The 12591-nt window shown below is 41.9% G+C and overlaps 1 protein-coding gene across 3 annotated transcripts in view; it reads right to left on the bottom strand.

Annotated features, from left to right (window-relative positions):
- Positions 1 to 9803, bottom strand: part of fbxl4 (F-box and leucine-rich repeat protein 4) — a 124803-nt gene extending 115000 nt beyond the window's left edge. For all 3 annotated transcript variants that reach the window (XM_034175433.1, XM_034175434.1, XM_034175435.1), the window contains exon 1: positions 9714 to 9803. The gene's annotated coding sequence lies outside the window, so the exon portion shown is untranslated. The remainder of the gene's footprint in view (positions 1 to 9713) is intronic.
- Between the last annotated feature and the right edge of the window lie 2788 nt (positions 9804 to 12591).

The raw sequence follows: 12591 nt of genomic DNA, 5'->3' as shown, positions 1-12591 counted from the left end.
AGTACAATAACTTCAGTTTTATCTGAGTTTAAAAGCAGGAAATTAGAGGTCATCCATGTCTTTATGTCTGTAAGACAATCCTGCAGTTTAGCTAATTGGTGCGTATCCTCTGGCTTCATGGATAGATAAAGCTGGGTATCATCTGCGTAACAATGAAAATTTAAGCAATACCGTCTAATAATACTGCCCAAGGGAAGCATGTATAAAGTGAATAAAATTGGTCCTAGCACAGAACCTTGTGGAACTCCATAATTAACTTTAGTCTGTGAAGAAGATTCCCCATTTACATGAACAAACTGTAATCTATTAGACAAATATGATTCAAACCACCGCAGCGCAATGCCTTTAATACCTATGACATGCTCTAATCTCTGTAATAAAATTTTATGGTCAACAGTATCAAAAGCAGCACTGAGGTCCAACAGAACAAGCACAGAGATAAGTCCACTGTCCGAAGTCATAAGAAGATCATTTGTAACCTTCACTAATGCTGTTTCTGTACTATGATGAATTCTAAAACCTGACTGAAACTCTTCAAATAGACCATTCCTCTGCAGGTGATCAGTTAGCTGTTTTACAACTACCCTCTCAAGAATCTTTGAGAGAAAAGGAAGGTTGGAGATTGGCCTATAATTAGCTAAGATAGCTGGGTCAAGTGATGGCTTTTTAAGTAATGGTTTAATTACTGCCACCTTAAAGGCCTGTGGTACATAACCAACTAACAAAGATAGATTGATCATATTTAAGATTGAAGCATTAAATAATGGTAGGACTTCCTTGAGCAGCCTGGCAGGAATGGGGTCTAATAAGCATGTTGATGGTTTGGATGAAGTAACTAATGAAAATAACTCAGACAGAACAATCGGAGAGAAAGAGTCTAACCAAATACCGGCATCACTGAAAGCAGCCAAAGATAACAATACATCTTTGGGATGGTTATGAGTAATTTTTTCTCTAATAGTCAAAATTTTGTTAGCAAAGAAAGTGATGAAGTCATTACTAGTTAAAGTTAATGGAATACTCAGCTCAATAGAGCTCTGACTCTTTGTCAGCCTGGCTACAGTCGTGCGTGTAAAGGGTGAACAGGAGGGGGCTCAGTACACAGCCTTGAGGGGAACCAGTGCTGAGTGTGATGGTGGGGGCCAAGTTTCACGGACTGTGGGCCATTTGTGAGGAAGTCCTTGATCCACTGGCAGATGGGAGTGGAGATGCCCAGATGTGTCAGTTTCTGGACCAGGATCTCAAGGATGATGTGGTTGAAGGCTGAGCATCCTCACATAGCTCCACTGGTGCTCCAGGTGGCTCAGCGCGGTGTGGAGAGCTGTGGTGATAGCGTCCTCTGTGGAGTGGTTTGCCCTGTAGGCAAACTGGTGGGGGTCCAGAGTGGGAGGCAGACAGGCTCTGATGTGCTGAGAGACCAGTCTTTCAAAGCACTTCATGACCACAGGCGTAAGTGTAACAGGCCTGTAGTCATTTATCCTCTCCACTGCTGACTTCTTTGGGACTGGAATAATGGTGGAGGATTTGAGGCAGGGTGGAATGGTGGCCTGTGACAGGGACAGGTTGAAGATGCAGGTGAAAACTCCAGCCAGTTGGTCAGCACACGCTTGCAGTACCTTTCCAGGTACACCATGGGGGCCGCCTGCCTTCCTGGGGTTCACCGCCTTCAACACATGTCTCACTTTGTGTTCCTGAAGTGTTAGCGTGCTAGTGCTGGAGGGTGATGGGTGTGGAGTTGCTGCTGGTCTGTCTGCTTCGAAGCGGGCAAAGAAGCGGTTCAGCTCCTCTGCCAGCGAGGCGTCAGACCTAGCATTTCCTGGGTTGCTACTTCTGTAGCTACCACATCCTTCTAGGTTCATTCACAGTGAAGTGGTCCTCTATCTTTTCCTTGTAGGCAGCCTTGGCCTCTCTGATGCCTCTTTTCAGATTGGACCTGGCCACGCTGTACAGGGCCCTGTCCCCTGATTTAAAGTGGATATAACACTTAGACAAAATAGTCTTATTACATGTAACAAAGGTTATATAATTCGGTCAACCTAAACGTTTTAGGAAAGTGTACGCGGTTCTCCCGTTATATATAACATTTGAACGTCCCGCCACTGAAAAATGTGCACGCCCCATGATCAGCTTCCCGCTGAGCACCAAGCCTAAAATACATCACTACGTGTAGACCATATCAGCTTGTGCGCCTGGCGGCCATTGTTTACACTTTGTTTAGTGGCAGAAACTTTGATTAAACACAGCTCTCAGGGACTTGTTTGTCGATATGCCTGACCAGTGTGTCACAGCATATTGCACAAACACAAGGGCGAAAGGTTTTAGCCTTTTCAAGTCCAGGCAGATTGATAGAAAGCCACACTGTTGTGTGATGCACGAAATATCCGGCTGCCGCTCGCTCCGCTTGCACACACGCATTTGCTCCCGACAGCAGACAGTTTCCTCTACCGTCTCCATGTTCTCACAGCTCACAGGAACACATAAAATGTCAACCCCAAATAATATGTTCACAATAATCTTGAAATGGTCAAGGAACTTATGTAGTAAACACGGCGCCGGCACGTAAACACAGCGCCGGCACGTTCACTGTTGTTTTCGGCGATCTTTTTCGAAACTTTCGCAGTTTATTTCCTATTCTTTCGTGAAAATAACATAACTAAACACGGATGAATGCAATGCCAGGCACTCGAAAACAGCAAACACCCGAAGGTAATGACGGTGGTCCGCAAGTAATAGCTACACTGTCGTGGCTCCGGAACAATAATAAAGGCAGTAAATAGACGCTCGAATCGAAAATGCTATACAGTAATTAGAGTGCTATAAACAGCAGCAACAAAAATCAAAGCCTCCCTTACCATTCCATATTCTGCAGCCTTTCAAAATCCATCAGAATTGGCACGTCTCTTGCCTCTGCTTCAGCTACGCCATAAACACCATCGGTATTATTTTCGCTGCCAGAATGCTCCTGGTTTGAATGTTCGTCCGAAAAATACAGCTCCAATCTGCAGGGTCTAATCTCAGGATCCGAGTCAGAAATAATCCACACTTGAAGAGGAGTCAGAGTTCTTGATCTCATCACTGTCCATGCTGAGGTCCATCTGTTCCTGTTGTCAATCGAACAGACAAAGACGGGATTCTTCATTCTGTGATGTCACGGCATCACGTGACCGCTGAAGGAGCGCTGCAAGCGCGCTGCAAGCGCGCTTTCCAATAAACACACTTTTGAGAAGCTGTACAAACTTTATTTCAGTGATAATGAATAAAAACACTTTCAACTTACTATACTGTATGTATATTTTGCTATTTATACCAGTTTTTCCCTAATTTTTGAAGTGTCATCTCCACTTTAAAGGCAGTGTTGTGGCTTTTTAACAGGGACTGGACTGCACTGTTCATCCAGGGCTTCTGGTTTGGAAAAACCCTGACCCTTTTGTTGACAGTGACAGTGTCAACACAGTTCTTAATGTAGGAGAGTACGGTGTCGGTGTACTCCTGCAGGTTTTTGGCTGGAAGATAAATCCTATACAGTCTGTGAGAAGCAGTCATGTAGCTGGGAGAGGGCTCCCTCAGGCCAGGCTTGGATTGTCTTCCACTGCGGCTTTGTTCGCCTCAGTAGAGGGGTGTAGATGGGGGTGAGGGACAGGCAGAGACGGTCAGATCGTTAAGAAATGATTTGATCCACCGTCATCAATAGCCTTTTTGATTAACGATTCCCTTATCGGTCCTGCAGGCAGCCGTTGTTTTTGATGGTGTTTGTCGGGAAAATTATTATTTCTCTACGTTGATTACAGACATACAACCCATCAATCAAATGACAAGGATCCACTCAGCCATTACAGTTGTTATGTAAACGTTTGGGCACCCCTGATGATTTTCCTTTATGAATCATTGGTTGTTTGGATCAGCAATTTCAGTTAAATATATCATACAGCAGACAAACACAGTGATATTTGAGAAGTGAAATGAAGTTTATAGGATTTACAGAAAGTGTGCAATAATTCTTTAAACAAAATTAGGCAGGTGCATAAATTTGGGCACCCCAACAGAAAAAAATACATCAATATTTAGTAGATCCTCCTGTTGCAGAAATAACAGCCTGTAAACACGTCCTATAGCTTCCAATGAGAGTCTGGATTCTGGTTGAAGGTATTTTGGACCATTCTTCTTTACAAAACATCTCAGGTTTGTTGGTTTCTGAGCATGAACAGCCCACTTACAGTAGTGTTCAGAATAGTAGTAGTGCTATGTGACTAAAAAGATTAATCCAGGTTTTGAGTATATTTCTTATTGTTACATGGGAAACAAGGTACCAGTAGATTCAGTAGATTCTCACAAATCGAACAAGACCAAGCATTCATGATATGCACACTCTTAAGGCTATGAAATTGGTCTATTAGTAAAAAAAAGTAGAAAATGGGGTGTTCACAACAATAGCAGCATCTGCTGTTGGCATTACAAACTCAAAACTATTATGTTCAAACTGCTTTTTTAGCAATCCTGTGGATCACTAAACTAGTATTTAGTTGTATAACCACAGTTTGTCATGATTTCTTCACATCTGCGAGTCATTAATTTTGTTGGTTTGGAACCAAGATTTTGCTGGTTTACTAGTGTGCTTGGGGTCATTGTCTTGTTGAAACACCCATTTCAAGGGCATGTCCTCTTCAGCATAAGGCAACATGACCTCTTCAAGTATTTTGACATATCCAAACTGATCCATGATACCTGGTATGTGATATATAGGCCCAACACCATAGTAGGAGAAACATGCCCATATCATGATGCTTGCACCACCACGCTTCACTGTCTTCACTGTGAACTGTGGCTTGAATTCAGAGTTTGGGGGTTGTCTCACAAATTGTCTGCGGCCCTTGGACCCAAAAAGAACAATTTTACTCTCATCAGTCCACAAAATATTCCTCCATTTCTCTTTAGGCCAGTTGATGTGTTCTTTGGCAAATTGTAACCTCTTCTGCACGTCTTATTTAACAGAGGGACTTTGCGGGGGATTCTTGCAAATAAATTAGCTTCACACAGGCGTCTTCTAACTGTCACAGCTCTTCTAACTTTCACAGCACTTACAGGTAACTCCAGACTGTCTTTGATCATCCTGGAGCTGATCAATGGGTGAGCCTTTGCCATTCTGGTTATTCTTCTATCCATTTTGATGGTTGTTTTCCATTTTCTTCCACGCATCTCTGGTTTTTTGTCCATTTTAAAGCATTGGAGATCATTGTAGATGAACAGCCTATAATTTTTTGCACCTGCGTATAAGTTTTCCCCTGGCCAATCAACTTTTTAATCAAACTACGCTGTTCTTCTGAACAATGTCTTGAACGTCCCATTTTCCTCAGGCTTTCAAAGAGAAAAGCATGTTCAACAGGTGCTGGCTTCATCCTTAAATAGGGGACACCTGATTCACACCTGTTTGTTCCACAAAACTGACAAACTCACTGACTGAATGCCACACTACTATTATTGTGAACACCCCCTTGTTTCCCATGTAACAATAAGAAATATACTCAAAACGGGTAATGGGGAAACTATGGCACAAAAAGAACGCAAATGCACTACCAGACTAGAAAGATTTTTTTTTCTGTGAAGGGACACAAACGTGTTAATTACCAGACGGCTAAGCTATGTATGTGCGCACCTGCAGCCAAAACAGTCTACATTACAGGTCAGTTGTCTCGGGCCCAGGGAGGGAGGAGCAGAGCCGAGAATTGGGAACTCATTACTTTGTATGGAGAGGGGGTGGGCTTTCAAATGACTTTGTCCCGGCCGGCCAAAGCTAGCAGCAGCCCTGTGTGTGGTGTGCCTGAGTGCAACGCCTGCAAAATGATTCTTGGGTGTCAGAGAGAGATGCGTGTTTGGGCAACCAACTGAAATTATCGTACATTTTGGATTTTTTTCCCGTTATTGATCGTACATCGTACAGAGGGCAAAATTGGCAACACTGCCACCACAGCTGTGTCCAAGTTACTGAATGAAGTGCTGAACATGGGAAAGAATATTGTTATCGATCGCTCACACAGAACCAGCGGGCCAAGACAGCCTGGTAGAAGGCCATGAGCCATCATCGCGAAGCTGCATTACTACTACCAGGACTGCGTGGAAGTGTTACGTTGCGCTCGCACACAAGCCCCACTGCATCATCAGGGAAAACCTGTTGCCATCTTCCCCAACTTCACCGCGGCAGTATCTTGGGCCCGTGCGGCCTGGAAACGTCTTCGTGATCAACCAGGCGTCCGGTTTGGCATCCTGTTTCCAGCTCGGCTCCGCATTACGCACAACGGAGAGGAGGAGGAGTTTGTAGATGCCGCATTCGCCATGGAGTACATCAAGACACATGTGATTAAAGCCTGAGCACCAGAGGATTTGCTATGGGAGCGACATGATTTCACCACTTCTTAATTTGCTATACCAAGACTGAGTGACAATGCTGTAACACGGTAATATCCGTAACTTGTATTTTCTAGAGATTTCATTTACAACGGAGATGTGATTGGACGTTAAATTGACCTGCTCTGATCTTTATACCCATAAGTTGCAGTATTCCTTTTATTCATTTACAGATTTAAAATTCCCTTTACTGCATAAAGTATTGTAGGTTGAATTGTAGATTTAGCGGGAGCCTTCTCTTTTCCTGGCTTGAAGTCTGCCAAATAAGCAACAGATGTGTGGATTTATATTGTGTAAGTGGTTCTGTAGTCATCATGGTCTGTTTGATGACAGAGTTGTGGAGGTGGGAGGGTTGGTGTTGTACCAGACAGGTTTATTTTGTTTTTGTTTTGAGATGAATGTTTGTTTCCCTTTGTTTTTGTCACTTTTATGCATATTACAAACATGGCCGGCTTAAATACTGGTCTCTCCGTTAACATTGTAAGCTGGAACTTGAAATCTATGAACCACCCAATTAAACGAAGCAAGGTTCTTACTCATTTACGAGGTCTGTTAGAAAAGTATCCGACCTTATTATTTTTTTCAAAAACCATATGGATTTGAATCATGTGTGATTACATCAGACATGCTTGAACCCTCGTGGGCATGCAAGAGTTTTTTTCACGCCTGTCGGTTACGTCATTCGCCTGTGGGCAGTCTTTGAGTGAGGAGTCGCCCACCCTCTCGTCGTTTTTTCATTGTTTAGAAATGGCTCAGAGACTGCTGCTTTGTTTGATCAAAATTTTTTCAAAACTGTAAGGCACAACTGAGTGGACACCATTCGATAAATTCAGCTGGTCTTCGGTAAAAATTTTAATGGCTGATGAGAGATTTTGGTCAGTAAGTGTCGCTTTAAGGACGGCCCACGGCGCCTGACGGCAATCTGCGCTTCGAGGCGGCAGCGTCTCGCCGTTTCAAGTTGAAAACTTCCACATTTCAGGCTCTGTTGACCCAGTAAGTCGTCAGAGAACAGAGAACTTTCAGAAGAAGTCGGCATGAAGAGTTTATTCGGACATTCCATTGTTAACGGACATTTTGTAATGAAAGAACATGCGGGCAGAGTCGCATGTCGGGCCAGACCCAACCGCGGGGGGTCGCGACAGGAAAAACACCTCTGTTGGAAACCTTAACAGACAAGTTGGAACATGCCCAAGCTGTTAAACAATTTCTCAGTTACTCACTTGTTGAAAGCCATCAAAAGCCACCTGAATTTTACAAATGGTTTTCAACACGGAGGTGTTTTTCCTGTCGCGGCGCACACAGATTTGCCGAGTCGTCACGGAAACGACTCGGCGAATTTGCGCGCACGTCTTTCATTACAAAATGTCCTTAAACAGTGGAATGTCCGCATAAAGTCCTCATGCCGGCCTCTTCTGAATCTTCTCTGTTCTCTCACGACGTCCTGGGTGAATTAAGCCTTAAATTAGGATGTTTTCAGGTCGAAACAGGCCGACGACGGCGCCTGGAAGCGCTGTGCGACGTCCTGCTCCGTGGGAAGTCCTTACAGCAACAGAAACACTCCATAATCTCTCATCAGCCGTTAAACTTTTCACCGAAAACCAGCTAAATTTCTCGACTAGTGTCTACTCAGATATTCCTCACAGGTCCAGAAAAAATGTTGATAAAGCAACGCGCGCCGTCTCGAGCAGCGTGTGAAACAAAGGAATTCAGCCGAGAGGGCGGGACCACATCTCACTCAAGGCCTGCCCACAGGGAAATGACATCACCGACACGCATGAAAAAACTCACGCATGTGCACGAGGGTTCAAGCATGACTGGTGTAATTGCACGTCATTCAAATCCATATAGTTAAAAAATAAATAAAAGTGTCGGTTTCTTATCTAATAGACCTCGTATATAAACTCAAGACTGATATAGGGTTTCTTCAGGAAACACATCTGCGAATTTTGACCACTGTAAAATAAAAAATAGATGGGTGGGGCAAGTATTCCACTCTAAATTTAATTCTAAGGCGAGAGGGGCTGCAATTATCGTATAAAAAAAAATCATTACCTCTAGTGGTATCAAGGGTTAATGCAGATGCAGGCGGGCGTTATATTATTGTTGTAGGCCAATACATTTCATCTACAGCAGGGGTACGCAACCTGTTCCAGAAAGAGCCATGAGGGTGCAGGTTTTCTTTGCAGCCACTGACTCCACCAGGTGATTTCACTGATTAACTGATTCCATCTGCTCAAAGTGATATTAATCAGTAAAATCACCTGGTGGAGTCAGTGGCTGCAAAGAAAACCTGCACCCTCATGGCTCTTTCTGGAACAGGTTGCCTACCCTTGATCTACAGCTATCCTCAGTAACTGCCGGTGGGCATCACACTGAGCACCAAAAGATGGCAACATCACCCTACGTTTGTCACAAAAAAATAAAAATAAAACATATGTACAAACTAAAAAATTTAATTAAAATCACATATATACAAACTGAAATGGTTAAAAACTGTGCAGTCAAATTCTAAATGACTAATCGTTTCAATCCTGTTAGAAGAACAGCCTTTGTTGTCACTGTACACACACATTATATATATATATATATATACATATATATATATATATATATATATCATACTACAGCGAACAAAAATTATTGAATTTTGGCACCAGACCAAGAGTGTCAAACAGGTGCAGCGACTTAATGACAAAATGCAGGGCCAATATTGACATTGGTATGGAAAACCTCACATTTTCTTTGCTGATAAAATGTTGCATATTTTTTGGGACACCCGATAAATGCGACTGCATTTAACCATCCTAATTACAGTTAGACACAATCCAACCACTAAGGGCAGTGTAATTTTAGTACTTCTGACTGTTGACAGCTGTTGTCTGTGTTTTTCTGTAAAATTACCCGTTAAATTAACTTAAACCCACATTAAAAAAAATTAAAAGGCGTTTAACGTGTCGTGTACAAATAAAAATGTAAGCTGTCACTAGCTTTCCTTGTTCCTGACAGTCACTGTCAGGAACAAGTGTGGTATTTTAGTAAAGCGTAAATAAAGCAATCACGTAAAGACAATAAATCAGCACTACAAAAAAAGGATAAAAAATTACTTTATTAATGATTTTGTTGTTATTGTACAAACGCCGTTAGCATCCGTGCTAAATGTTAGCTCGCTAGTTAGCTAGCAACTGTCAACACTGAGCAACCAGACCGAGCTTTACAAAACACATCAAGAAAAGCGAGTGAGGTGTTAAATTTACTGAACACGTAAATACACATTCCCATCCAGAAAAATCAATGACGTACGTTCTTTCGTTTACCTGCATGTTTTTCCTTCATGAACGCGATAACTCAGCCTGGATGTCCGCTCGTGACGCATTCGCTGACATCAGAAAAAAATCGGCGATATGTTAACATAAAAAACTGACAATAATAGACTACCTATCTAAGCATAAACATGTGCTGTCAATATGCTTGTTTATTTTAAGCTGCAAAATAATTGCACAATATAGACAATGTGAAAATTCTTTGCTTTGTACTTTTGCCTACAACACTGCAGCAATAATAATATAATAATAATAATATAGCAAGACTAAACTTAAAGATGAAAAATAATGTTTCCTTTTTTATTTTTATTTTTTATTTTTTTGCTACAGTTTAATAAAAAAAATGCACTTGAGCAGTTTGAAGACAAGTAAATGCAGCATTAGTTACGTAACGTGATTACAGCTTCCGGTTGATCTGCAGCTTTTTTTTTTTTTTTTTTTTTGTATGTTGGGTTTCTTTTCTTGTATTGCAGTTTTTATATCAGTTCTTTACTTTAAGCTTCTTCACCACAGGCTGTGTTACAAATATGCATCTCAACTAAACAGTTCATTTCATAGTAGAGAAGCTTGAATCTTCGACTGGACTGGGTTGCTTGACACGAGGACGTTTCGCTTCAAATTGCAGAACCTTCCTCAGCTAAAATTCTTGCTCTGGTGGTCTGACTTCTGTCTTGACTCTTGTAGAGAAGAATTAAAGTTCATTTCATCGCAGCTCATTCACTCACTGTGAACACATGAACTTCACAGAGGCTGACATCAAATACTTTGTTTTAAACTTTGAAGCATTTCTTTAACCAGGTAAATCTGTATTTTATTATAGAACAAGATCGTTTCACCTTGAGTCTAATAATTTATTTTTAAAGAATCCCATTTAAGGGTCACGAGGGCGGGGCCTATCGTTGCTGTCACAGGCCGAGAGGCGGGGTTTACCCTGGACGGGTGCTCGTCTGTCACAGGGCGGGTAACCAGAATTAATCAGAAATGTGCTTTGTTGACATTTGGTATCTTGGCAGATTGGTTGACAGGTCTTCAAATTCGGGAATAACCCACTGATCTGAATATAACACTGGATTTTTCTTTTTTTAGATTTCAAACTAACTTTATTCGAATTTACAAGAAACAAGAAATTCACAGAAACATTTGGCAAAGTACAGTGAGTGAACAAACAAAGGCAACAGGCAAGAGTGAAGAATTACAGCGTGCAAGTGTTTAAGAAGTCATTGTATAATGTACCTGACAAGTAGAAAGGGGGGATGAATGAATGAATGAATTTTTATTCGGCGCACACACACACACACATACTTAACAAAAGAATCTCATAAAAACAACACAAAAGGAAAACAAAAACTCAAACAATTTCCCAGTTTTGTGCAGCCGAAAGGGTGTCAGCTGAAGCAAAACCTTATAAACGCCCCCCCAGCTGCTATACAGACATATATGTACACTCATAAGAACAAATACCAAAAAAGACAAGAAAGACCAACTGAGACAATACAGATTAACCAGTAAACTAAAATATCTGAACACAGCAGAACAAACAGCAGCATAACAATATCAATCAATCAATTTTATTTATATAGCGCCAAATCACAACAAACAGTTGCCCAAGGCGCTTCTATATTGTAAGGCAAGGCCATACAATAATTACATAAAAACCCCAACGGTCAAAACGACCCCCTGTGAGCAAGCACTTGGCTACAGTGGAAGGAAAAACTCCCTTTTAACAGGAAGAAACCTCCAGCAGAACCAGGCTCAGGGAGGGGCAGTCTTCTGCTGGGACTGGTTGGGGCTGAGGGGAGAGAACCAGGAAAAAGACATGCTGTGGCAGGGGAGCAGAGATCGATCACTAATGATTAAATGCAGAGTGGTGCATACAGAGCAAAAAGAGGAAAGAAACACTCAGTGCATCATGGGAACCCCCCAGCAGTCTACGTCTATAGCAGCATAACTAAGGGATGGTTCAGGGTCACCTGATCCAGCCCTAACTATAAGCTTTAGCAAAAAGGAAAGTTTTAAGCCTAATCTTAAAGTAGAGAGGGTGTCTGTCTCCCTGATCCGAATTGGAGCTGGTTCCACAGGAGAGGAGCCTGAAAGCTGAAGGCTCCGCCTCCCATTCTACTCTTACAAACCCTAGGAACTACAAGTAAGCCTGCAGTCTGAGAGCGAAGCGCTCTATTGGGGTGATATGGTACTACGAGGTCCATAAGATAAGATGGGACCTGATTATTCAAAACCTTATAAGTAAGAAGAAGAATTTTAAATTCTATTCTAGAATTAACAGGAAGCCAATGAAGAGAGGCCAATATGGGTGGAGATATGCTCTCTCCTTCTAGTCCCCGTCAGTACTCTAGCTGCAGCATTTTGATTAACTGAAGGCTTTTTAGGGAACTTTTAGGACAACCTGATAATAATGAATTACAATAGTCCAGCCTAGAGGAAAAATGCATGATGAATAGTTTTTTCAGCATCACTCTGAGACAAGACCTTTCTGATTTTAGAGATATTGCGTAAATGCAAAAAAGCAGTCCTACTATTTGTTTAATATGCGCTTTGAATGACATATCCTGATCAAAAATGACTCCAAGATTTCTCACAGTATTACTAGAGGTCAGGGTAATGCCATCCAGAGTAAGGATCTGGTTAGACACCATGTTTCTAAGATTTGTGGGGCCAAGTACAATAACTTCAGTTTTATCTGAGTTTAAAAGCAGGAAATTAGAGGTCATCCATGTCTTTATGTCTGTAAGACAATCCTGCAGTTTAGCTACTTGGTGTGTGTCCTCTGGCTTCATGGATAGATCAAGCTGGGTATCATCTGCGTAACAATGAAAATTAAGCAATACCGTCTAATAATACTGCCTAAGGGAAGCAT

The sequence above is a fragment of the Thalassophryne amazonica genome, chromosome 7 (genome assembly GCF_902500255.1).
Source record: "Thalassophryne amazonica chromosome 7, fThaAma1.1, whole genome shotgun sequence".
In the NCBI taxonomy this organism is placed as follows: domain Eukaryota; kingdom Metazoa; phylum Chordata; class Actinopteri; order Batrachoidiformes; family Batrachoididae; genus Thalassophryne; species Thalassophryne amazonica.
This window is presented reverse-complemented; position numbering and strand designations above follow the sequence as displayed.